At 37.2% G+C, this 23,082-nt stretch overlaps 2 non-coding genes across 2 annotated transcripts; both read left to right on the top strand.

Annotated features, from left to right (window-relative positions):
• The first annotated feature begins 6,031 nt into the window (after positions 1-6,031).
• On the top strand, positions 6,032-6,137 carry LOC120001158. The gene has a single exon (XR_005468762.1). It is a non-coding gene; the product is annotated as a small nucleolar RNA R71 (small nucleolar RNA).
• Positions 6,138-11,589: 5,452 nt separating this feature from the next.
• Positions 11,590-11,695, top strand: LOC120001157. Its single transcript, XR_005468761.1, has one exon. It is a non-coding gene; the product is annotated as a small nucleolar RNA R71 (small nucleolar RNA).
• Positions 11,696-23,082: the final 11,387 nt, after the last annotated feature.

Genomic DNA, 23,082 nt, shown 5'->3' with positions numbered 1-23,082 from the left:
GATTGGCTATAATTTACAAGAAATCAATGTTCAAGCCCATGACTTTAAATGTATATATATTATCTGTGTGCACTGTGCAGGTATACATCACAGGTCAACTTTCTTGGGGTGGAAGATCAACCATCGGTTTGAAACCACAGGGTGGTAGAAAACCTGCCAGCTGAACTAGGGCTGTTCTACATGACAACGTATTTGGAAAGAGTCATCAGTCATGCTTTCTTTTCGAGTGATACAATGCACATCCTGCTTAAGACAAGGGAATTAATCTACAGCCAAAGATCAAGGGAAAGGAATCATATATACTAAAGTATATTGAGCCAGCAAATGATACTCCAGCTCATAGCGCCAGTTGGACAAAAAGAGCAGATATCAAAATGAAATAGGACTAGAAAAGAAAATTAGTGTACCTCAAAACCAAGAACTGACAACTTCTCTTCATTAACTGCCGGGATGCAGCTTCTGTACGTAATATATGCATGTGATCTCCCCTCTAGCACAGATGAATCATCAACTAGACTTCTATATCGTTTCACGCCGTAGTCAGAAGTTTCTAAAGCAGATCGACCATTTCGAGGTTTTTTGCCATTTGCATCCTTTGAACCATCTTCAGTTTCTACACATTTAAAGGGGATGCAATAGCCAGTCTCACTGCAACGATATATTGCATCACTCTGCAGAAAAGAGGAGAATAATATATACTAGAATTAAAAGCAAGGAAAAAGTGCGTCAATGATGACAGGAGATCACTAAATGCACAATCCTGAGAAAACATACTTAATAGCATATGAGCGGGTGGACTGGCAAGTTAAATGATATAAACATGAGCTGAAGAATTCACAAATATGCATGATTTATAAGAAGCACATCAATAAAGCAAAAAATGGTATGCCACCAACTATTAAATGTAAAGGGGACGGTAAGGTTTATCTACTGTAGAAAACTTGACTCGAATAAATAATAAACATAATAACATATGTACCTCAGCTAGCTCAGATGCCCTCAAGGGGAATACTATATTGATGGTAAGAAAGCCTAACATAGTAAATATGGTATTAACAGGAGCTACTAATTACAATTCTCCAAGATAAGAACAGGTTGTTTATCCCCTCATAACATCTCTGATTGACCATGGCTCAAATGCTCAAAATTTTCCATTTAGTATCTGACACCTTTTTTTTTAAGGCACATATAACATTTATGCAGTTAAGAGGGTCCACAGAGATTCGTTTAAGCAATCTTGATACCATTATAATACTTTTTTTTTAAAGAAAAGAGATTTATTAAGAGGGGCACTGATATGGATTTAATTGCAAGCGCACAAATCGCACAAGTAATATAAAGATGAGTAAATTATCGTTTCCATTAGGGATGTGTTGGCAAAAGAAATCAATGTCAACCTAGTTACAATTATGCAAATTGGGGAAACGGATTCGAGATTGATTTTGTTTTTAAACTAAACTAAAGCAAAAGAACAAAGACAAATGAAACACAAATATGAAATCAAGGATGGAAAGCACTAGGGTACTTAACTTCACCTCACCTATCCAATTCAATTCTCTTGATCCCTTAATCCCTAATTCATCTCTCAATAATGACAATCGATTTCCCAACCTATTCAATGTTCTATTCCTAGATACATCAAACGTATTTTCAATATAAATCCCTGTTATTCCTAACAATCGGATTAATATATCAAAAACCCATTACGAACTATGGAAATCATTTAGCGATTGCATAAGTCACAAACCTATATTCCTATGATTCATGCACCCTATGTCATCTATGGCTTGAGGCAAACCCTAGATATCTCCTTCCGGTCTCAATCTAGGCAGCAAATCAATTGAATGATGGCCAAACACTCAAAAGCATTAATCACTCCCATAGACAATCAAGAGAGAAAGAGAAATCAAGAAATAAGGAAATCAAGTTTATTGAATCTTCAAGGTTTGGTTACATTAAGACCCTAGTAGGAAATCTAGCCACTCATGGAAGCAAAACACATCATTAAACAAAGGAAATCAACCATAGAAACTAGGATAAAAAAGGAGAGAGAAAACCCACTTGTAGAATCTCTTCTTCTCCAAGCATCAATGGTGGCCTCCAAGCTCTCCAATGGAGGTAGCACGAAATCCAGCTCCCCAGCCTCCAAGCTCTCCACCAAAACCCTATCTTATGCCCTTTTATACTTCTCCAAACTCTTATGTCGTTTCCAAAACAAGTTGGAGTCGTTTTGGCTTAGAAACACGTGAATTCGGGCCTTTTCCGCGAAACTGTGCGGTGCTGTGAATAGTACTCCGATCGATCGGGAATATTCCGATCGATCGGAAATACAATATGTCTCGATGATATTTTTAGGTGTTTTGGCAGGTCCGATCGATCGGGAATATGTCCGATCGATCGGAAATCAGTCCTGGGCTCCAAATCTTCCTTTTGCACTCTTTTCCTCCCTTTCTTGCCTTGACACCTACAATATGCAAATATAGCTTTCTTAGGCAATATTAACTCTTAATCAACTCAAAATGCAATGAACTTATGTGTAAAGGATGCACAAATGTATGTATATATTTGGCACATCAAACACTCCCACACTTAACCTTTGCTCGTCCTCGAGCAAGTTGAGAATGAATAAAGGAGGGAAAGAGTATTTTCTGTTAAGCTCAAATGAAAAATAAAACAACAAAGACCTACTCCAAATAAGCAACTAATCTATGCCACTTTCGTAGGGCTCACGATGACACTTAGCATGTGCCACAAGCCTTTAAACTCCTAGGTGCCCCTAGTAGGAGGAGTTGTGTCTCCTGAGGGTTTACCAGAATGATACCCACAAACACTAAACAACTTCAATGCCAAATTTAACGCCATCAACAAGAGTATAAAATGAACTCACAATTGCAACCCTTTCCATACTAACAAACCAAACATTAGGGTATTCAAACCAATAAAAGCATTCCTTCAAGAATCTTATCTCATCCACTTTGCTTATAAATTCAAGAAATGATGCACATAATGGATTTCACTTGATATTTGGCTTCAAAGTGACATAAACAATGACCATGAAGTCTTCCAAGAACAATAAGAATCAAAAAGCAAATACAATGAGCATTTATTCAAACTTCATTCTTATTCACATTTTTTTTTTCTTTCTTTTTCTTCTCAAAGGTGACTTGTGCAATGCTCAACCTCCTTAAGCTTTCTACATGACCCATGTAACGAGCTTTCGACCAATGACTCCCAATCCAGTTGGCTTAGGGCACTAGGTGTTAAGACACCCCAACGGATCTAATTACCCGAGTCAAAAAGGCTACGAGGTTAAACTAGTCACCAAGGTACTCTAACATTCATTTCCTACCTTTTTACGCGAAACTCATTGCTTGCTAGGCAAGAGGCCCGGTTACTCAGCAGAAAACTTATGAAAGAAACCATTTATTCATAAACAAATTTTTTTTTTTTTTTCTATTTTTTTCTTTTCATTTTTCATTGCTCAAGTTGTGCTATTTAGAATCAAATTGATCTCAAACAACCACAAATGCCAAAGTCAAGTCATATTTCATACCCCACAATCAAGTGTTCCATATTCACAAAAGCACAATGGACAAAACAATTTTCAAGATAGGAAAACTCAATTGGAAAGAATGTCCATAGCAAGATCCATCAATGCTTCAAGGATCACAAAATTCATCCAAATACACTCAAGAGTGACATGACATAAGGCATTTGAAGTCAAAAATTTTATTATTTAACAAAAACTAGAAACCTAAATTCCCACCCCCACACTTAAAATATGCAATGTCCTCAATGCATGGAATAGGTGGAAATAGAAATAAAAAGATAGAGATAGAACAATAAAACCTGGGTTGCCTCCCAAAAGCGCTTGGTTTAACGTTTTCAGCCCGACTTCCCTTTGTGAATTCAACCGGGATCCTTGAAGTTTGTGGTGTAGACTCCCCTTGATGGCTTCTTAAGATTGACATTTGATTGCTTAGGTTCCATACAAGGAGAATAAGCTTTCATCACCACCATTTCTTTAGGATAGACATTTTTCTTCATTTTCTTGGTCTTCCTCTTCTTCTTTTTCTTGCTCTTCTTTTTCTTCTCCTTGGGATCTTCAATTTGAGGCTTTTGAACTTCAATTGCAGCTTGGGAGGCTGTCTTAGGAACTTCATGCTCAACTTTGGAATTTTTGCCTAAAAGAACTTCCACCGGAATATATGGAATTTCCTTCTCAAGAGTGTCGGGGATGATCATGTCAATATGCTCTACTTGGAGGCATTGTTGAGAGATCTCCTCTTGCCTCCTAGTTCCAAACACTTTAAAAGTGATTTGGTCACCTCCCGCACCTCTCAAAGTAAGCTTCCCTTTTTCAACATCTATCAAAGCTCTCCCGGTGTTCAAGAATGGCCTTCCCAAGATTATGGGAGTAGTAGGGTTGGCCTCCATATCCAAAATAAGAAAATCAACCGGGAACATGAGCTCACCCACCTTTACTAATACATCCTCCACTATGCCAAGAGGGTACTTTATAGATCTATCCGCCATTTGCAAGGACACCGTGGTTGGACTAATCTCTTTCACTCCAATTTGCTTAGCAACCGAAAATGGCATCAAATTTATGCTAGCACCAAGATCACACAAAGATCTCTCAATCAAGGTGTTACCTATAGTACACGGGATTGTGAAATTTCCCGGATCATCTTGCTTAATTGGGAGCTTCCTTTGCACAATGGCACTACACTCTTTGGTTAATTGTATCTTTTCATGCTCCTTCAATCTCCGCTTCTTGGATAAAATCTCCTTCATGAATTTGGCATAGCAAGGAATTTGCTCTAAAGCTTTGGCAAAGGGGATGTTCACTTGAAGCTTCTTGAATACCTCCAAAAATTTAGAAAATTGATCATTATTCTTCTTAGTGCACTTCAATCTTTGAGGAAATGGAATTGGAGGCACATAAGGTTTGATTGGAGGTGCAGGAAGAGAACTATCAGGCCAATCCAATTCCACAGCATACCGAGTCCGCATATCTTTCTCATTTCTGCATTTTTCATTATGTACTGCAGCTGGCCGATCGATCGGGATGGGGTCCGATCGATCGAAAATAGCCCCTGAACACTTTTCATTTTCCCTGGTTCTGCTGCACTCCCCCTTTTCCTGCAAAATTTTTGCCTTTTCGGCATCAAGATCAGCAGCATTTTGAGCTACCTTACCAGTCCGAAGAGTGATTGCCATGCATTGCTCTTTATCCTTCCCTCTTGGATTCAATTCCGGTTGGCTTGGCAAGGTACCTCTTTCTCTAGATGACAAATTGTTAGCTATTTGCCCCAATTGTACCTCAAGATTCCGGATGGAAGTTCCATAGCTTTGCATCAAAGTTGCTTGAGCTTGTAGAGTGGCATCGGTTTTACTCATGTATTGCTCCGTCCTTGTCATAAATTGGGAGGTATGCGTTGTAAGCATATCAAGACCTCCCGCAAGCTTTGAGAACATCTCATCAATATCCCTCTTCTTCTCTTGGGGCTGCACTAGATGTTGAGGATTTTGCACATTTTGAGTATTGCTCCAAGAGAAGTTGGGGTGATTCCTAAATCCCGGATAGTAGAAGTCGGAATAAGGATCATCGCGGGGTTGATTGAAATTACCTCCACCAATGGCATTCACTTGCTCACTAGGATTAGAGGAAGAAGCAATGAGACACTCCCCCATAGGATGGCGTCCACAACAATAATCACAAGAAATGTAGGAAGGTGTGTTTTGCATAGCATGTACCCCTTGAGCTTGATTTAGTGTCAATGCATCAATCTTCTTTGCCATAATAGCCAAGGTAGACATAACTTCATCATCTCTACAACTTCCTCCTTGCTTTGGATTCCCCCTCACCGAAGACCAAGAGTTAGTGGTTTTGGCCACTTTATCCAGTAATTCCCTAGCCTCCTCTTGATTCTTGGTCATGAATGAACCTCCTGCAGCCGCATTAATAGTCTCCTTAGTATGCATGCTCAACCCATTATAAAAAGCTTGGTACACTACCCATTCCGGAAGACCATGATTTGGACAACTTCGAATAATTCCTTTAAAGCGCTCCCAAGCCTCATAAAATGATTCAATATCCTTTTGGGCAAAGGACATGATATCCGTCCTAATTTGCACCGCCTTGCCCGGAGGAAAGAATTTCGTCAAGAATTGCTCCGCCATCTCATCCCAAGTGGTGATAGAATTGGGAGGCAAGGACATCAACCATCCCTTAGCCTTGTCCCTCAAAGAAAATGGGAATAACCTCAATAAGATAGCATCCTTCGAAGCTCCGTTAATCCCAAAAGTAGTGCACACATGCAAGAAAGAGCGAAGATGAACATTGGGCTCTTCATTAGGAAGACCATAGAAAACAACCGAATTGGAGATAATGTTGATGATAGCCGGCTTGATCTCAAAATTAGTAGCATTGATAGGAGGATAGCGGATGCTTGAAGGATTAGTGTCCCAAGTAGGCCTAGCACAATCCTCAAGAGAGCGAGGGTCAAATTGCCTAGGAGGGCCTTCAACTTCATCACCACCATTTCTTCGATTAGCACCTCCACCATTACCATTATTCACATTTAAAGCTCCACCAACATTCCCCCTTCCTTGATTGTCTCTCATGCCTTCCATTTGATTATTAATAAGCTCCCGTCTAAGATTGTGAAGAGTCCTTTCAATCTCCAATCAATAGCACAAATTCCGGATTAATAGAACGTCTTCCCAAGCTCATACAAGAAGAAAACAAAAATTCTGCAGAAAAATAAAAACCAATTAACACAATTGAAAACCTAATTTGACACAAAAAACAATTGCCTCAATCCCCGGCAACGGCGCCAAAAACTTGATATGGATTTAATTGCAAGCGCACAAATCGCACAAGTAATATAAAGATGAGTAAATTATCGTTTCCATTAGGGATGTGTTGGCAAAAGAAATCAATGTCAACCAAGTTACAATTATGCAAATTGGGGAAACGGATTCGAGATTGATTTTGTTTTTAAACTAAACTAAAGCAAAAGAACAAAGACAAATGAAACACAAATATGAAATCAAGGATGGAAAGCACTAGGGTACTTAACTTCACCTCACCTATCCAATTCAATTCTCTTGATCCCTTAATCCCTAATTCATCTCTCAATAATGACAATCGATTTCCCAACCTATTCAATGTTCTATTCCTAGATACATCAAACGTATTTTCAATATAAATCCCTGTTATTCCTAACAATCGGATTAATATATCAAAAACCCATTACGAACTATGGAAATCATTTAGCGATTGCATAAGTCACAAACCTATATTCCTATGATTCATGCACCCTATGTCATCTATGGCTTGAGGCAAACCCTAGATATCTCCTTCCGGTCTCAATCTAGGCAGCAAATCAATTGAATGATGGCCAAACACTCAAAAGCATTAATCACTCCCATAGACAATCAAGAGAGAAAGAGAAATCAAGAAATAAGGAAATCAAGTTTATTGAATCTTCAAGGTTTGGTTACATTAAGACCCTAGTAGGAAATCTAGCCACTCATGGAAGCAAAACACATCATTAAACAAAGGAAATCAACCATAGAAACTAGGATAAAAAAGGAGAGAGAAAACCCACTTGTAGAATCTCTTCTTCTCCAAGCATCAATGGTGGCCTCCAAGCTCTCCAATGGAGGTAGCACGAAATCCAGCTCCCCAGCCTCCAAGCTCTCCACCAAAACCCTATCTTATGCCCTTTTATACTTCTCCAAACTCTTATGTCGTTTCCAAAACAAGTTGGAGTCGTTTTGGCTTAGAAACACGTGAATTCGGGCCTTTTCCGCGAAACTGTGCGGTGCTGTGAATAGTACTCCGATCGATCGGGAATATTCCGATCGATCGGAAATACAATATGTCTCGATGATATTTTTAGGTGTTTTGGCAGGTCCGATCGATCGGGAATATGTCCGATCGATCGGAAATCAGTCCTGGGCTCCAAATCTTCCTTTTGCACTCTTTTCCTCCCTTTCTTGCCTTGACACCTACAATATGCAAATATAGCTTTCTTAGGCAATATTAACTCTTAATCAACTCAAAATGCAATGAACTTATGTGTAAAGGATGCACAAATGTATGTATATATTTGGCACATCAAACACTCCCACACTTAACCTTTGCTCGTCCTCGAGCAAGTTGAGAATGAATAAAGGAGGGAAAGAGTATTTTCTGTTAAGCTCAAATGAAAAATAAAACAACAAAGACCTACTCCAAATAAGCAACTAATCTATGCCACTTTCGTAGGGCTCACGATGACACTTAGCATGTGCCACAAGCCTTTAAACTCCTAGGTGCCCCTAGTAGGAGGAGTTGTGTCTCCTGAGGGTTTACCAGAATGATACCCACAAACACTAAACAACTTCAATGCCAAATTTAACGCCATCAACAAGAGTATAAAATGAACTCACAATTGCAACCCTTTCCATACTAACAAACCAAACATTAGGGTATTCAAACCAATAAAAGCATTCCTTCAAGAATCTTATCTCATCCACTTTGCTTATAAATTCAAGAAATGATGCACATAATGGATTTCACTTGATATTTGGCTTCAAAGTGACATAAACAATGACCATGAAGTCTTCCAAGAACAATAAGAATCAAAAAGCAAATACAATGAGCATTTATTCAAACTTCATTCTTATTCACATTTTTTTTTTCTTTCTTTTTCTTCTCAAAGGTGACTTGTGCAATGCTCAACCTCCTTAAGCTTTCTACATGACCCATGTAACGAGCTTTCGACCAATGACTCCCAATCCAGTTGGCTTAGGGCACTAGGTGTTAAGACACCCCAACGGATCTAATTACCCGAGTCAAAAAGGCTACGAGGTTAAACTAGTCACCAAGGTACTCTAACATTCATTTCCTACCTTTTTACGCGAAACTCATTGCTTGCTAGGCAAGAGGCCCGGTTACTCAGCAGAAAACTTATGAAAGAAACCATTTATTCATAAACAAATTTTTTTTTTTTTTTCTATTTTTTTCTTTTCATTTTTCATTGCTCAAGTTGTGCTATTTAGAATCAAATTGATCTCAAACAACCACAAATGCCAAAGTCAAGTCATATTTCATACCCCACAATCAAGTGTTCCATATTCACAAAAGCACAATGGACAAAACAATTTTCAAGATAGGAAAACTCAATTGGAAAGAATGTCCATAGCAAGATCCATCAATGCTTCAAGGATCACAAAATTCATCCAAATACACTCAAGAGTGACATGACATAAGGCATTTGAAGTCAAAAATTTTATTATTTAACAAAAACTAGAAACCTAAATTCCCACCCCCACACTTAAAATATGCAATGTCCTCAATGCATGGAATAGGTGGAAATAGAAATAAAAAGATAGAGATAGAACAATAAAACCTGGGTTGCCTCCCAAAAGCGCTTGGTTTAACGTTTTCAGCCCGACTTCCCTTTGTGAATTCAACCGGGATCCTTGAAGTTTGTGGTGTAGACTCCCCTTGATGGCTTCTTAAGATTGACATTTGATTGCTTAGGTTCCATACAAGGAGAATAAGCTTTCATCACCACCATTTCTTTAGGATAGACATTTTTCTTCATTTTCTTGGTCTTCCTCTTCTTCTTTTTCTTGCTCTTCTTTTTCTTCTCCTTGGGATCTTCAATTTGAGGCTTTTGAACTTCAATTGCAGCTTGGGAGGCTGTCTTAGGAACTTCATGCTCAACTTTGGAATTTTTGCCTAAAAGAACTTCCACCGGAATATATGGAATTTCCTTCTCAAGAGTGTCGGGGATGATCATGTCAATATGCTCTACTTGGAGGCATTGTTGAGAGATCTCCTCTTGCCTCCTAGTTCCAAACACTTTAAAAGTGATTTGGTCACCTCCCGCACCTCTCAAAGTAAGCTTCCCTTTTTCAACATCTATCAAAGCTCTCCCGGTGTTCAAGAATGGCCTTCCCAAGATTATGGGAGTAGTAGGGTTGGCCTCCATATCCAAAATAAGAAAATCAACCGGGAACATGAGCTCACCCACCTTTACTAATACATCCTCCACTATGCCAAGAGGGTACTTTATAGATCTATCCGCCATTTGCAAGGACACCGTGGTTGGACTAATCTCTTTCACTCCAATTTGCTTAGCAACCGAAAATGGCATCAAATTTATGCTAGCACCAAGATCACACAAAGATCTCTCAATCAAGGTGTTACCTATAGTACACGGGATTGTGAAATTTCCCGGATCATCTTGCTTAATTGGGAGCTTCCTTTGCACAATGGCACTACACTCTTTGGTTAATTGTATCTTTTCATGCTCCTTCAATCTCCGCTTCTTGGATAAAATCTCCTTCATGAATTTGGCATAGCAAGGAATTTGCTCTAAAGCTTTGGCAAAGGGGATGTTCACTTGAAGCTTCTTGAATACCTCCAAAAATTTAGAAAATTGATCATTATTCTTCTTAGTGCACTTCAATCTTTGAGGAAATGGAATTGGAGGCACATAAGGTTTGATTGGAGGTGCAGGAAGAGAACTATCAGGCCAATCCAATTCCACAGCATACCGAGTCCGCATATCTTTCTCATTTCTGCATTTTTCATTATGTACTGCAGCTGGCCGATCGATCGGGATGGGGTCCGATCGATCGAAAATAGCCCCTGAACACTTTTCATTTTCCCTGGTTCTGCTGCACTCCCCCTTTTCCTGCAAAATTTTTGCCTTTTCGGCATCAAGATCAGCAGCATTTTGAGCTACCTTACCAGTCCGAAGAGTGATTGCCATGCATTGCTCTTTATCCTTCCCTCTTGGATTCAATTCCGGTTGGCTTGGCAAGGTACCTCTTTCTCTAGATGACAAATTGTTAGCTATTTGCCCCAATTGTACCTCAAGATTCCGGATGGAAGTTCCATAGCTTTGCATCAAAGTTGCTTGAGCTTGTAGAGTGGCATCGGTTTTACTCATGTATTGCTCCGTCCTTGTCATAAATTGGGAGGTATGCGTTGTAAGCATATCAAGACCTCCCGCAAGCTTTGAGAACATCTCATCAATATCCCTCTTCTTCTCTTGGGGCTGCACTAGATGTTGAGGATTTTGCACATTTTGAGTATTGCTCCAAGAGAAGTTGGGGTGATTCCTAAATCCCGGATAGTAGAAGTTGGAATAAGGATCATCGCGGGGTTGATTGAAATTACCTCCACCAATGGCATTCACTTGCTCACTAGGATTAGAGGAAGAAGCAATGAGACACTCCCCCATAGGATGGCGTCCACAACAATAATCACAAGAAATGTAGGAAGGTGTGTTTTGCATAGCATGTACCCCTTGAGCTTGATTTAGTGTCAATGCATCAATCTTCTTTGCCATAATAGCCAAGGTAGACATAACTTCATCATCTCTACAACTTCCTCCTTGCTTTGGATTCCCCCTCACCGAAGACCAAGAGTTAGTGGTTTTGGCCACTTTATCCAGTAATTCCCTAGCCTCCTCTTGATTCTTGGTCATGAATGAACCTCCTGCAGCCGCATTAATAGTCTCCTTAGTATGCATGCTCAACCCATTATAAAAAGCTTGGTACACTACCCATTCCGGAAGACCATGATTTGGACAACTTCGAATAATTCCTTTAAAGCGCTCCCAAGCCTCATAAAATGATTCAATATCCTTTTGGGCAAAGGACATGATATCCGTCCTAATTTGCACCGCCTTGCCCGGAGGAAAGAATTTCGTCAAGAATTGCTCCGCCATCTCATCCCAAGTGGTGATAGAATTGGGAGGCAAGGACATCAACCATCCCTTAGCCTTGTCCCTCAAAGAAAATGGGAATAACCTCAATAAGATAGCATCCTTCGAAGCTCCGTTAGTCCCAAAAGTAGTGCACACATGCAAGAAAGAGCGAAGATGAACATTGGGCTCTTCATTAGGAAGACCATAGAAAACAACCGAATTGGAGATAATGTTGATGATAGCCGGCTTGATCTCAAAATTAGTAGCATTGATAGGAGGATAGCGGATGCTTGAAGGATTAGTGTCCCAAGTAGGCCTAGCACAATCCTCAAGAGAGCGAGGGTCAAATTGCCTAGGAGGGCCTTCAACTTCATCACCACCATTTCTTCGATTAGCACCTCCACCATTACCATTATTCACATTTAAAGCTCCACCAACATTCCCCCTTCCTTGATTGTCTCTCATGCCTTCCATTTGATTATTAATAAGCTCCCGTCTAAGATTGTGAAGAGTCCTTTCAATCTCCAATCAATAGCACAAATTCCGGATTAATAGAACGTCTTCCCAAGCTCATACAAGAAGAAAACAAAAATTCTGCAGAAAAATAAAAACCAATTAACACAATTGAAAACCTAATTTGACACAAAAAACAATTGCCTCAATCCCCGGCAACGGCGCCAAAAACTTGATATGGATTTAATTGCAAGCGCACAAATCGCACAAGTAATATAAAGATGAGTAAATTATCGTTTCCATTAGGGATGTGTTGGCAAAAGAAATCAATGTCAACCAAGTTACAATTATGCAAATTGGGGAAACGGATTCGAGATTGATTTTGTTTTTAAACTAAACTAAAGCAAAAGAACAAAGACAAATGAAACACAAATATGAAATCAAGGATGGAAAGCACTAGGGTACTTAACTTCACCTCACCTATCCAATTCAATTCTCTTGATCCCTTAATCCCTAATTCATCTCTCAATAATGACAATCGATTTCCCAACCTATTCAATGTTCTATTCCTAGATACATCAAACGTATTTTCAATATAAATCCCTGTTATTCCTAACAATCGGATTAATATATCAAAAACCCATTACGAACTATGGAAATCATTTAGCGATTGCATAAGTCACAAACCTATATTCCTATGATTCATGCACCCTATGTCATCTATGGCTTGAGGCAAACCCTAGATATCTCCTTCCGGTCTCAATCTAGGCAGCAAATCAATTGAATGATGGCCAAACACTCAAAAGCATTAATCACTCCCATAGACAATCAAGAGAGAAAGAGAAATCAAGAAATAAGGAAATCAAGTTTATTGAATCTTCAAGGTTTGGTTACATTAAGACCCTAGTAGGAAATCTAGCCACTCATGGAAGCAAAACACATCATTAAACAAAGGAAATCAACCATAGAAACTAGGATAAAAAAGGAGAGAGAAAACCCACTTGTAGAATCTCTTCTTCTCCAAGCATCAATGGTGGCCTCCAAGCTCTCCAATGGAGGTAGCACGAAATCCAGCTCCCCAGCCTCCAAGCTCTCCACCAAAACCCTATCTTATGCCCTTTTATACTTCTCCAAACTCTTATGTCGTTTCCAAAACAAGTTGGAGTCGTTTTGGCTTAGAAACACGTGAATTCGGGTCTTTTCCGCGAAACTGTGCGGTGCTGTGAATAGTACTCCGATCGATCGGGAATATTCAGATCGATCGGAAATACAATATGTCTCGATGATATTTTTAGGTGTTTTGGCAGGTCCGATCGATCGGGAATATGTCCGATCGATCGGAAATCAGTCCTGGGCTCCAAATCTTCCTTTTGCACTCTTTTCCTCCCTTTCTTGCCTTGACACCTACAATATGCAAATATAGCTTTCTTAGGCAATATTAACTCTTAATCAACTCAAAATGCAATGAACTTATGTGTAAAGGATGCACAAATGTATGTATATATTTGGCACATCAGGCACCAAGGAGATGCAACGAGAAAAACAAATTAGAGTGTGTTTTAAGTTAATTATCTCCAAAAGATTGTTACAAGAATCTGATAACCATACCTTTACAGTGTAAAACCATCTCTCCATAAAAAGATCAAAAGGATTTTGAGTATCATTGAAATTCCTGCCATTTCTCTCCATCCAAAAAAGGAATAGTCTTGAGTGAGGGTCTCCTTTTTAGTTATGCTATTACCTGACTCAACGCTTTAAGTTCGCAGGCTAAATACCTGCTCAGAATCCACTTGAAGCAGATGAGATTCCAAGTGATATTCTCCTTAAGCAACTCCTGGTAGTAGGATTTGAATGAATACTGTTCATTTTAGTGAGCTTTCAGCTGATCAAGTCTTCCAAATTGGTGTTTAAGCTCCGCTTATGCATAAGAAACCATCAATTCAGTTTAATAGCTTTACTACCATGCCAAGGCTCTCCTCATAGGTTTTTCATAATAATAAACCAGCAATTCTGTTCAAATTCTTCTTGATATTCTTGATTCACTTTAATAAAGTGAAGAACCATCCCACTAACAGTATCACATGGGAAAAAAAATTCATTGTGTAGAGTTTGTTATATTTGAAGTCACAGGCAAGAAGATTCTTAAAACTATATTGAAATCCCCCCCTCCACCTCCCCTCTTTCTGAACTGACGAGCACCAATATTCACATCAGAATTCAGAACTCAAAACAATAGGGCTACAAGTCACTTCCATTACTAATCCTTCGCCTATCTCGGTGTTTCTAACAAAAATATCATAATAATTAAACAACTACTGACACTCTGCATTTATATCCTAGAAAGCACAAATTTGAAGAATTGCAAGAGTTCACGCAAGACAATAATGTCATATGCTGCCGTAATTCAAATTCAAGACATTTAAGAATCACACAACAATTCCATCCATAAAGAGAGAAGAAATTGGGAGAAGAAATTAAAAACCTTCTCAGAGTAAAGACAAGGAACGCAGGGACCAGGAGGAGAGCAGTCAAAAGTAACGTTGCTTCCCGCAGAGGTTTCCTTGAAACTCAACAGAACTCTGCGACCAAAGCCTGCACTTCTCCTTTAAGAATTCGCATAGCAACTCATATAATACAAATTCATATAATATTGTCAGTTTATTAGTTGAGGTGTTTTCTTTTTCTTTTTCATTCTCTTTTCATAGTCGCCGTGGTTTTGACTTTTGAGAAATACAAAATTAATTCTCATCGTTTAAACTTTTAGAAATATTGTATTTTCATCCATAGAGGCGTCCCTGGGGCAAGAGAGAAGGACGGTTGTCCAGTGCCTCATATTTTTTAAAAAATACTTAACTATTAATACTATAGTAGTCACAATAAATGTTAAATGAGTTAATTATATTGTCCATTGAAAGTGATTTGACGAAAAAAGTTGATTACACCAACATAATAAGTGATTTTGTATTTCAAAATGTTACAAGATTCAAATTTTTAACTAATATACGACATTAGATTTTTCTCAAGAGGGTCCATTTTTAAAGTTCACCTAGGACCCTCGAAGACTCAGATACGCCACTATTCATCCATTTTGGATTAACCTCAATATGCATGTGTGACAACTTTGACTCTATGAAATTGCCATGTCATAAAATCTTGGGCTCTTAGCCTCTTATGGTAACGGTTACTGTTATCATACCAATCACTTTGGTAACTCAAATAATGCAACCATTACTGTTCCTAGTAGAGTCGGTAAACCATTGATTGGTATATTGATTGATCGGTAATGATGAACATGTAATTAATAAATTTACCAAGTCTTGTACATAGTTTGTTTTGATTCCTTTCAAGATAGATTGGATTCATGCGTCAAGGTTATTTGGTTCATTAGTTGTGTTAGGTTTGAAGAAGTTGAGAGAGTTGCAAAGGCCGAAAATTATCAAAAAAAAGAGGGTTGGTTTCGTGTCTTTTTGGAACATTGGGAACCAAAAAACACGATGCACATAAAAAGGAAGGACAAAATGTTTGTTTCTGTCCTTAAACTATCAATGGTTTATAATTTTTGTCCTTAAACTTTAAAATTTCTTGAATATGTTCTCAAACTATAACAAACTAATCAGATTCTATCTTGACCCAACTTTCTAGTGAGTCTCGTGCCTAAGTGTGCTCATGTGGCACTAATCTCCAGCACATGAGAGCCACGTATTTTCCTAGTTGGAAATTAAATTTAATTGATGAGAAACAAAATCAAATCCCTAACTCATTTGGCCCTAAATTCAACCTATCTTTGATCTATGACAAGGGCTTGCTGTTTGCCACAATCCTCCCCACAAGAGGTGTGATTTCGTTTCGATTGGAAGTTGGAAGCTTAAGTATCGTGGGTTGGTGTGTATTTGGACCACAAGTTCGTGTGCCTATGTAGTTGGTGCAGAATTGAGCTTTTCGAGACAACTATGAGTTGTTTAGGGTATGTTTGATTTCAATTTTCAAAACTGTTTTCTGTTTTCAAAAATTAAAAAGATTTAAAAATTCATTTGCCAGGTATTTTTTAGGGAATGATTTTGTAAAATTATAACTCAGGTTTTGTTTTCAAAAACAAAAAAAAAAACCAGAACTATGTAAAGTCGTTTGGGCCAGTTTCGTGCAAACACATGAAACTCTTCCCAAAATTTATGAAAAAAACGGAGATCAGTTTCATTAATCAATGGCATATCTGTAAATACGACTAACCCTATTGCCCTTCCCGATCAACGTCAAAGCCACGTCTCACTTTTTTATCTCTGTAATTTGGCATCTACGATTCTCTCCGCCTTAACAATTCTCGTCGATCTTCTTTTCAATCTTGGCTATTTGATTCGCCCTCTACTCCAACACGAATTCGAAGAGTGATCGCCCACAAAGGTAAACATCTCTCTCCTTAATCGTTGCTTCTAGGGTTCATATGCTCCTAAATTGATTTGTTTTTATACCTAGGTTTTTGATTCATATTGTCACTCAAACTAGCGAAAGTCTTGCTTTTATAAGATAATAAATATATCTTAGACGACGATATAAAATAGAATCCTGCTTATCTATACTCATAGTCGGGGAGAGACCGGCTATAGGGTGCCACATAATATGAGGCATAATTTGGTATAATGCATGGGTATCTGTGTTTCATTTGTTTTTTCTTTGGATATTTTTGTTAGGTGGTAGTTTATGATTTCTTTGGCTTGGTTGAATTTTCGAGAGTGGTTAACATGCTTGATATGGTTCCCTATTTGGTTCTATTTCTAAATTGTTTAGTGATTAATATACTACTGAGTGTACTATTATGTATGAGTATACCTAATTGAAAGTTCTGCTTTACCAAGACAAACATGGAGACAACTAATGACAATATAGAGGACACTTCATTGTGGAGTCCTACTATGGAGAAGTTGTTTGTTGATATCTTGGTTGAACAAACAAATAAGGGGAATATGATGGGTGGAGTCTTTCATAACAAGATCTAGATCTCAATTTTGGTTGAGTTGAATACCAAGTCTGGAAGATCTTACCAGATTAAACAAATCAAGGTAAAGTTTACTAATACAGTGACTGTTGAAGAAGATGTATGGACATCTTACATTCAGGTATTCTCCACCAACTTTGTGTACATTTTCATTATTATTAATAGTTTACTAGGTTTATAGGTTTATGATTTTTTTTTTGCAAGATTCAGGCTCATCCTATTGCATAACAATGCAAGAAAAAAGGTTGTGAGAATTATAGAAATCTTGGCATAGTCTTTGACACTGGGACAACCAAATGAGTGTTACATCATGCCTCAATTATGAGTCCACCAAATACTGATGAGGAGACCGATTTGGAGGCTCAATATAGGCATACAGATGTACACGTGAACTTAGAACCTGACTATGAGGATGACCCATTCGATGCTGATTTATTGGACCCCAAGACGCGTAGTGGCAAAAGACTAGCCCCGCTGCCAAATAAAGGTTTGAGGAAGGAATCAAAGATGGATCCCTGTTCAACTTCAACGAGGACAAGTTCAAGTAGCAATAATAATATGGTCAATTTAACTAATCAAGGAGTTGTTGCCATGTCTGGATATCGTGACTATATGACTAATTTGATGTGGTTGGATCATTGTAACACATCAAATGTTTAGTCTATTTAATTAGAATAAAACACCATCGATGTTAATGTTTAACTTTATGGTAATGTCGTCTTTTTTTTAACTATTAAAGGATAACTATATGATTATAATATATATTTTGTGTTTTGTTATAACAAAACATACATCCAAATGAATTTTCTATTTTTTCTTTTCCAAAAACCATCTACCAAATGAATTTTATGTTTTCTGTCTCAAGAAACAGTTTTCAAAAATCACAAGCCAAATGAATTTTTAAACATTTTTTTCTTTCTAAAATTTGTTTTCAAAAACTAAACACAAAATCGATTTTGGAAACTAAAAATCGAATCAATTTCCAAACACACCCTTAATCTTTCAAAATCAAAATATTGCTTGTTTATTTGTCGTTTGTCGTGGACTTTCAATATATAATATGATAATATCAATATATGTATATTAATTATCACTTATCAAAATAAATCAATATAATCAATATGTCAATATAATATATTATTATTACATTGTTAAATGTCAATATTGCATACTTATTTTTTTGGATGATCATATTTCATTATTTTTATTTTTATTTTTTTAGCATTAAGTTTAATTATAATATATTTTTTATTTATTAATTGAACCAGCGGTTAAACCGTTGACCCACTAGTTGAACTAGTGACTTGATCCCTTGCCCGGGTCGATGTCCAGGTCAGTTTTAATAACATTGCTAGGTAGTTTGTTTTAGTATGAATTTGTAGCCATGTGCGTGTTGGGATTTAATGAAACAAAATCGAATATAGAAAACTTGTAGAAAGAAAGTAGAGAAAGAAGACATTAGATTTAACGAGGTTCGGCACAACTTGCATACATCCCCGGACAAAGAACAACGAAGAATTCAACTAATATGATGTAGATTACAAAGAGAGATGAGTTCTTAAACTCAAGAATTAACCCAAATCCCTCTCTCTCTCACTCTAAAGGACATTCTCCCAGTGTTTACAACTCAAAACAACTCACAAAAGTCGGTCACACTAAAAGCCCTACAAATAAAATATATTTATAAGGTTTTTCCAGTGCAGATCTGCAACATCTGTTCGGGCGGCTTTTGTGATGGGATCCGATGTATTAGTGCTGGTATGATTACACCCGAAATTGTTTCTCAACGTTGATGTATATAAATTCTTCCTTCAGCACAAGGTTGCACGCGCACTGCGTTCCTTTCTGCTATCCTTTTTTTCTCAAGAAAATATTTGTCTCGCGTGTCCTTTCGAGAATTATGCGCTTGCAAACTACACGATGTCCACACATACAAAAAATACTTAAGTTACAGGAGGAAAAGAATATGAGATAACGAAGTGACGAACGAGAAAAAAAAAGGTAGGAGGAGTGCAACACAAGGACTTCCTAGGATGTCACCCATCCATCGCACCCGAAATTGTTTCTCAATGTTGATGTATATAAATTTTTCCTTCAGCACAAGCTTACACGCATGTTGTGTTCCTTTTCGCTATCCTTTTTCTCTCGAGAAAGTTTTTATTTCACGTGTCCTTTCGAGAACTATGTGCTTGCAAACTACACGATGTCCACACACAAAAAAATACGCAAGTTGTAGAAGGAGAAGAATATGAGAGAACGAAGTGACGAATGAGGAAAAAAATGTGGGAGGGGTGCAATACAAGGACTTCCCAGGAGGTCACCCATCCTAGTACTACTCTCGCCTAATTTGGAAAAGTTTCCTTCCACATTTTGTTGGTGCAAAATCCCAATTGAAATGTTTTTTCAGTTGAGAAATTGTCCACGGATAATTAAACCCTTTTTTTTATAAGTCCAAGTGAGATTAATGTTAACTCAACCTCTTTTATTTTTGGATGATTGTGACTGAAAATCAAACAATAATGGTATTCATATACAAGGTTTTGAAAATCAGACCGAACTGACCGATCGGACTGGTCCAACCATTGATCGGCCACTTGTCCGGTCCGGTTGAGGTGCCAGAATCGATAATTTACAAACTGGGATATTTTCGGTTGAATCGACTGGTTCTTCGATTGAACCGGTTTGAACCGGTCCGGTTCATTTATTAAAGTTAATAAAATATTTTTGAATTTTGTTATTTGTATGGTTTGAACTCATGACCTTTTGTTCATTAAAAAAAGCTTTAACCACTAGGTTATGAGATTTTCTTTGTTTAAAATGATACTTTATTTGAATTTTTTATTGTATTTTTATGAAGTTTTCTTATATATTATATGCATATAATATAGATATATATAAATAATTCATTACGTTAAAACCGGTTTGAACCTCGATTGAACCTTTAACCGTAAACCGAAGACTTTTCCGGTTTGATGACCGGTCCGGTTTTAAAAACCTTGTTCATATATGGTAAGAGCCAAAGACTCAATGACAAGTATTGAAGTATGTACAATATTATTATTGTCCCAAAGTTGATACAAGTATATATGCACAATATTGTTGACTATGAAAAAAATATGTCCTTGTCAAAGACAATCTACAGAATCCAAGTAGATGGCATGAGGGTGAAGAAATATTCGAGGTCATTGACTAATGATGGCTTTAGCTCTAGATTCCATTATGCTGCTTGGTTGCCATTTTGCAACACATGGTGTGTTGAAAATCCACAACCAATATTGTTCGCTTTAGGTTGTCCGGTTCCCGATCATATATGGGGGTCGCACAACTTTGTTCCTCCTTAACCCAACTATTAAGAGTCAAAACCCATGGGTCAAAACCCAACTCATTTGGATTAGGAAAAGACTTTGTTTGTATAATGAGGGAGGAGATCTTATAAAATATAAGAATCCAACATCTTTTTCCGATGTAATACTTAACATGGTGGCCGAAATTTGCAAAACAACACCCAACAGCTTCAATTCAAATCTATTATACAAAAATTGCAAAATTTAGTTGAGCTTAAATGATGAATTCCTAACCAAGTTGATTTAAGATTTAGTTATGCTCATAGAGGAAACCAATTACTTAATTTATTGAGGTACATTTTTCTTATCATTACCAGTATTTTTGTATTTTTAAATTTTTGTATGTGGTATGTATTCTAACCATATATATGTGCATATATATGTGATTATAAGTTCATTTATACTTATGGTTAATTAATAACATGGAGAGAGTACTTGATGCTCCATCAATCTAGAAAACGACATCACATCTTCCCGTTTTAGTATCTCTCTAACATTTTTTTAAATACCGCTAAGTTTTAAAATTTTCATTGGAATTGAACTTTGAACACATAGATACCTAATCAAGTCAAATTGCCAACCGAGCTACTTCTTGTTGATACTCTATACAAACAAGGAATCACCTAATACTTACTAAATCTCACATTCTTTTCTACTTAATCAGAAATTCTTGATATATTATCTAAATATCAATCCCACATATTTTCAATCTACATCACGTAATTAATTAATTATCATTTTCACGCCACACTGATGATGCTATCTCCACTTGACATGGCGTCAAACGTCGATAAAGAGTGCGGTGACTGCTCCCAAATAAATTTACCGATGAAGAGTGATTGATATGGTAACGGTTACCATTATCATATCAATCACTTTGGTAACTCAAATAATGAAACCTTTACTATTACCAGTAGAGTCGGTAAACCATTGATTGGTATACTGATTGATGGATAACAATAAACAGGTATTAATAAATTTACCAAGTCTTGTACATAGTTTGTTTTGATTCCTTTCAAGACAATGGATTCATGGGTCAAGGTTATTTGGTTCATTAGTTGTGTTAGATTTGAAGAAGTTGAGAGAGTCATAAAGGTGGAAAATATCAAAAAAAAGGATTGGTTTCGTGTCCTTTTGGAACATTGGGAACCATAAACACGATGCACATAAAAAGGAAGGAGATAATGTTTGTTTCTATCCTTAAAACTATCAATGACTTCTCATTTCTATCCTTAAACTTTAAAATTTCTTGAATATGTCCTCAAACTATAACAAACTAATCAGATTCTATCCCGATCCAACTTTTTGGTGAGTCTCATCCCTAAGTGTGCTCATGTGGCATTGATCTCCTATGCATGATAGCCACTTATTTTCCTAGTTGGCAATTAAAGTTAATTGATGAGAAACAAAATCAAATTCCTAACTCATTTGGCCTCAAATTCAACCTATCTTTGATCTATGACAAGGGCTTGTTGTTTGCCACAATCCTCCCGTAAGACACGTGATTTCATTTCGATCAGAAGTTGGAAGCTTAAAAATCATTGGTTGGTGTGTATTTGGAGTAGAAGTTCGTGTGCGTGCGTAGTTGATGCAGAATCAAGCTTTCAGGACAAATATGAGTTGTTTAATCTTTCAAAATTAGAATATTGCAATTTATTTGTCGTTTGTCATGGAATTTCAATGTATTTAAAGATTTTCTTTTTTTTTTGTCGACATTTACGTAAGGGAAGATTTTTTTTATAATGGCTGAAGTGAGTGATTATGGTGATACTCATTTGGGCAGTGCTAGTTCTGATAACGGTGGTCTATATGACAATGATGATGGGTCATTTGGTAACGAAGAAGATGAGCTTGCAAACGAAAACTATATTGATAGTGGAATTGAGTCACACGCTTTGTTGATTAACTATAACAGTAAGGATGAAGAAACTGTGTTTGAAAATAGTATTTGAGAGATTTTCATGAATGTTAGGGATCTTAGTGATGATGGGAATGATGATGAAGAGTTGGATAGTGTTCCTAGTGAAAATAATATATCTGAGGAATGGGAGGCAATGGTTCTACATAATTATTCAAATTTTATTCATAGGAAAGAGATGTTTGAATACACTTGGGAGATTGACACAACATTTGCTACTAAAGAATAGTTCAAAGATGCAATGGCTTCATATGCGGTCTACTTTGAAAAGAAAATGAAATGGGATAAGTTAGACTTAATCAGGACAATGGTAGTATGATTTAGATGGACTTTCATGAGTGGCCAACAAAAGGGGCTAGAATTGATACTAGATGAAGACCTCCATGGTGTGGATCATGGGTTTTGTGTGATGCATCTATTCATCAATTTTAAAAGTGTTTTTTAGCAGACAACTAAAGGAATTTTACTTCACTAATAAGCTTGATATCAAAACTCAAACACCCAATCTTTTTTCCTCTCATCAGGCATGTCTAAAAATATAACCCTATATAAAGCAAAGTATATAAGGTCTTCCAACTTCATGAGTATTGGGTGAAGTTGGTACAACTCCAGTCTTCCATATTGATGTTGATCCCGCCAATTTCTGTTCAAGTA

The sequence above is a fragment of the Tripterygium wilfordii genome, chromosome 6, assembly GCF_013401445.1.
Source record: "Tripterygium wilfordii isolate XIE 37 chromosome 6, ASM1340144v1, whole genome shotgun sequence".
NCBI lineage: Eukaryota > Viridiplantae > Streptophyta > Magnoliopsida > Celastrales > Celastraceae > Tripterygium > Tripterygium wilfordii.
The sequence above is the reverse complement of the archived record's forward strand: the minus strand, read 5'-3'. Positions and strand labels throughout refer to the sequence as shown.